At 38.4% G+C, this 5,495-nt stretch overlaps 1 long non-coding RNA gene across 1 annotated transcript; it reads right to left on the bottom strand.

The window, feature by feature from the left end:
- Positions 1 to 1,699: 1,699 nt before the first annotated feature.
- LOC112487185 (uncharacterized) lies at positions 1,700 to 5,437 on the bottom strand. Its single transcript, XR_003050017.1, has 2 exons — positions 2,271 to 5,437; positions 1,700 to 2,052 (listed from the first exon to the last, which is right to left on the bottom strand). It is a non-coding gene; the product is annotated as an uncharacterized LOC112487185 (long non-coding RNA).
- Between the last annotated feature and the right edge of the window lie 58 nt (positions 5,438 to 5,495).

Raw genomic sequence — 5,495 nt, 5'->3', positions numbered from 1 at the left:
CCTCCATACTCCTGCCTCCACCTTTGCCTCCACCGACCGCATTACCAGACAAGATTACATCATAAATGTGTTCCTACGCTAAACTGCCCTCGTGGAACATGAATAAAATAGACAGCGAAAAGAACGCACTTCGTTTAAACACTCGCTTTGTAGTAAAAAAAAAAGTTTTTTAGCAAAGTCACTAAAATGTTGATGCATGTGAAAACGTTGCATGAATTTATATCGTTATTTTATTTTTTAAATTCACTTTTCTTCTATCGAAATCTTTTTTATTCATGTTCCATGAGTGCAGTGTATCGTAGGAATGGGTGTTCTGTTCAGCTCCTCCAACAACAAGGTCAAGCCAAAACGTCGATGAGTGAAGTTGCACGTTTAAGCCACAAGAGGGCAATAACCTACTGGCTTAAATGTTCAGCCACATATTTATTTTATTCATGTTCCACGAGGACAGTTTAGCGTAGGAACACATTTATGATGAACTGTTGTCTGGTAATGCAGTCGGTTGTTCGGTTTAGCTCCGCCAACAACGAGGTCCGGCCATTAGGTTGTCTGCACGATTCGCCCTCCGGTGGCTCAAATGTGCAACTGCATATATAAACAAGTTCCCTCCAAAGGGTTGTCTGCTCTGAGTGGTTGAATATTTAAGCCAATAGGTTATCGCTCTCTTGTGGCTCAAACGTGCAACTTCACTCATCGACGTTTTGGTCGGACCTAGTTGTTGGAGGAGCTGAGCAGAACAACCATTCCTACGATACACTTAACTCATGGAACATGAATAAAAAAGATATATTTCGATAGAAGAAAAGCGAATTTAAAAAATAAAATAACGATATAAATTCATGTAACTTTTTCACATGCATCAACGTTTTAGTGACTTTGCTAAAAAACTGTTGTTTTTTTTTTTTTTACTACAAAGCGAGTGTTTAAACGAAGTGCATTACTTTCGCTGTTTTTCTATCAAAATATATCTACTTTATTTATCTTCATGTTATCTTTTCAACGACGAATGCGTGGAGAGGGTCCAAACATTCAGGTTTCTAGGTGTCCACATCTCCGCCGACATCTCCTGGTCAGAAAACCATGACCAAGAAGGCTCAGCAGCGCATGCACTTCCTGAGAGTCCTCAGTAAGTAGAACTTCAACACCAACCTGCTGCTGACCTACTACAGCTCCTCCACTGAGAGCCTGCTGACATAGTGTATCCCAGTTTGGTATGGCAGCCACGCTACTGCAGACAGAGAAAGACTGCAGAGAGTTGTTAAGACAGCACAGAGGATCATTGGCTGCCCTCTATCCTCCCTGATGGATTTTAACACCTCCCACTGCCTCAGCAGGACCAATACCATCATCAAAGACAGCTCACACCCTGGCTATGACCTGTATAACCTGCTGCCCTCTGGTAGACGATACAGGTGCATTAAAACGAGGAGGAGAAATAGATTCAAGAACAGCTTCTTCCCTAAAGCTGTAACCACCCTGAACTCCCATATGCATTGACCAGACTCTCTCGGGCTACTCCTGTATCACTGTTACAGTTATCTGTACATTACCCTGTCATATGTGCAATTTCAATCACGTGCAATAGTCCATTCCGCTGGACAACATACATGTGCAATATATATCAACACTACAACTTTCTCCATATTTTTTACCTAGACTCTTTTTATATTTTCTGTATATAATTTATCTTTATCATTTATTATTAGGGTTACGGCATGTGTAACCAGGCATTTTCAGGGCGTGTAAAGGGGAGCCTTAATGCAAGCGGAACATAGTCTTACTTCCGCCCGAACGCAATTGTGATCGGACCCAATCGCCACAGTCACAACTTCAGTTTTTTTAAAAGTTTTATTAAAGTTAGTTTCTATTTTCAAGTTTGTTTTTACATAGCATCTAAAATAAGTAGTAAAAAGTAAGCTAAAAATCCAACCAGAATACTTCCACAATGAACAGAACAGTAATAACTTTAGTCTTTTATTAGCAAAACAATTCACATTTACGATGGCCCCATCATCAGGAGTGCAACAACTTGGTTAACCCTCTTCTTTTGGCCTGAAACACAAGATGAAATAAAGACAAGGTTACAAAACACTTCAATTAACCAATACTTCTTGACCGGCTCAAACAGGCTACTGTTTAGCACGCTAACCGGCTACCCAGCAGCGTGCAGACGGTTTAAAACAAACCGTCTGCACGCTCTGGGGAATACTGGTCCTTCACATGAAACGTTAATCGCCAAAGTGAAGATGACCAGAAATGGAACTACGTACCGAGGTAATAATAGCAAAGTTCTTTCTCTGCGCCTTCACACGACGCCATTTTGCTACTGTCACAGGGCCGTATTACCGCTTCCTTCCGTTTCTAAAGGACACAGATCCGCTTCGTTATCCAATCACAAACGTCCGGCACGGCACCCACAATCCACCAGGTGATGGTTTGTGGCTTTCTATTTACTTTACTTGAAATACCGCCATCTACTGGTTTGACTGCGTATTGTTCTCTCATGTGTCAACGGTACAGATTCAGATACAGTAAAACAGTAAAACTATTTATAATCACTATCGGTGTAAATAAAATACATAAATAACAAACTTTAAAATTTGTAAAGAGATCAAAATGTAATAATGTTTTTGACCAATCATAGACACATTTAATTATGCATGTGTTTAAATAATATATAACGGTTCCTGCAATTATTAATTTTACTTCTATACTGTATATATTTAAACTGCTAGTACACCTGCTTCTGAAAATTGGCTAACTGGCCCAAAGACAATGCCATATATGCAATACAAATATAAACCACAAGAGGGCAGTAATGGTGCATGGAAATGGTAAGAGAATATGCGACGTCACGTCTTCATAAAAATGTATGAACAATTGTCACTTTATGCCACAGTATTTAAAAAACAATTTTGCTTTAAAGTGTATTGATATAATTGTTTGATTTATACATAAAAAATAATGCAACATACTGGGATTTAATGTATGAGGTAAAGAATGAAAATACAATATTTCTCAATTTCAGTCACACACGACTTAGACAATCTTTGATATACCACACAAACCAGAAGCAAATATAAAAGTTGTTGCTGCTCATGATAATTTTAAATTGACAAAATTTCCTCAGTTGATTTGTGGTTTATCTTCCAGGCCTTGCTGTTTCCGTTGCGTGTCATGCACAGGCTGCTGTAAGTGTGTCAGGAAACTTTGCTGGGTTTATTTGTGTGGAGGGTGCACTACACCACCCTCAAGCAGAAATTCTGAGCTGTCTTTTTTTTGGTTTCTTTCATAATACTAGACTTTTTTTTCTCCCAGTGACCCACAGAGTCCACAGTGAGTGGGTCCGGTACGATGGACAATCCAGTCAGTTTGGACACTTCCAAACAGAGAAACATAGCTTTGTGATTCACTGCTTTTTAAAAAAAAAAAGATTGTTTCACAACCCAAAGTTGGACAAAATCACAACCAATCTCTCATCTCGACCGAAGTGTGTAAAGTACTGTAAGTAAGCGAAGTAAGTAGGTCAGCACACATCTTTGAACCGCTTAAAATCCGTTCATTAAATAGCACATAAAACCACTCCGACTTCACCAACCAGTTCCACAATTATGCAAAAGTTCTGAATCGAAGCCAAGCGATGTCTTTGAAAATCCCCAGCATTAACATTCTGCTTAGCACTCTGAAAAACTTTCTGTAATTTTAATAATCCCTTCTAATCCCTTTTTTCACTTTTACATGGTGTTTTGCTTGATTTTATATGCAGGTATTCAGAGCCTGAGATCATCCAGCCTTTAAGGCTTACAATACAAATCTTTAGAACTGTGTCTCCCCACAATAGGTAAGAGTAGGGTAGGGTAAAGTAACAGCATTAATTAAAAGAAGAAAAGGAAAAAGAGGACTTAGCATACTAATAACTGAAATATTCATATTTGAAGTTGGCTCAAAGATTTTGGGTGGGCTGCTGAAACAGCTAATGCTAACTGTGCAACTCCTGCTAATGCAATTAAATATATATTCCATTCTATTTGATACTAAACAAGCATATACACCTACAGTTTACAGCAGGGGTTTCAAACTCCTGGCTCGCTGGCCAATTCCGGCCCGTGAACCCTTCAAATCCAACTGGCAACTAAATTATATAATTTTTTTTTCTCTCTTGTTTTGTTTGTTCATTAATTCATTTAAATGTGCACTGTTGTATTATACAATATTTATACAACGATCAACACAGTACAACGTCACTGGGTAAAGACTAAGTGTTGGTGATTTCACTGATAGGATGAAGTCTGTTTACAAAACAATTACAGTAACCGTTCCAAAGTATAAGCCTGCACACAGTAAACTCAAAAACTAAAGTTAAAAAAAGAATATGAAGCTCACTGTAGTGAATATGTTACATTAATGTATAAAAAAATCAAACCAGATTTTTGTGGGTGAGAAAAAGTCACATTCAAACTGCAACCTTAAACAAATTTAGGTGATCTCCCTTAATGCAAGGCTAAATTTGAATTGCTGGTTTAAGACAAACGGTACTCAGCTATTATATAAATCCTAGCAGGGACGACACAGAAAAAAAAAATGGACTACAGTAAAACCGCTACAATTTTAATATGAATGTCAGTTAGATGCTTTGTCCTAAAACCAACCGTTAGCTACAGCTGCTAACAATGCTAGCTAGATTGTCCATGTTCATTTAGCCAGTGTGGTTTGATTGTTAACTTGTTCTCAAGTTTAGCTATAGTTAAAGAAAAATCTGTAGTTCTAGAAAATACTTCTGAATATCAGGAGTGGGAGTAACAAACACCTTTACGAAGCGTAACACGACGACTAACTTACGAGAGTTTGTGCTACAGAAGCCTGGGTGGACATTTGACCTCAGTGCCTAGGCAATTGTTTACTTTCTTTACAGTTTCTTCAAGAGTATATTAGATTTGAGTTGTTGTTGTTTTTTTTTTTTCAAATATAATTAAGAATGTACTGACACTAGAAAAATATTGTTTTGCAAACAATTTTACCTTCACAATGCTTCCTTCCTGTCCCACGATAAACAACAACGTCCAACCTGGTCACTGTGGCAGTGAAACAGTAGGAAAGCACATCATTTATCGTATTTGAATTCAATTGGCGTCACTGTGTGTACGATAACACTGTGGGAATGCATGAGGAGGGAAGTACAGGTATTACCCCTTCTCTTTAAAACACCCACATTTCCCCGAAAAACTCATTCACATTCGCACATTCAGCACGAAACCAAGTCAACAAAGAGGAGGATCTCAGGTCTCCTCACCTCTGTTCGATGGTTTTGAATCAGTGGTGCCTCTGACACATCTGCTCAGAAGTGCAGCGCAAGGGCCTACGTCGAAATCACAGATAAACCATTGATATTTGACTTCATAAATGTGAGTAAAACCCTATCGTTGTTACTGACGTGAACTCCTCGTGACACATTCGGAGTCGAAGTCGAAATACAGTGCAATTACGTGAAATAATAA

Source organism: Cynoglossus semilaevis, chromosome 7 (assembly GCF_000523025.1).
Source record: "Cynoglossus semilaevis isolate Cse_v1.0 chromosome 7, Cse_v1.0, whole genome shotgun sequence".
NCBI lineage: Eukaryota > Metazoa > Chordata > Actinopteri > Pleuronectiformes > Cynoglossidae > Cynoglossus > Cynoglossus semilaevis.
Note: the sequence above shows the minus strand (reverse complement) of the source record. Positions and strands in the feature narration are given on the sequence as shown.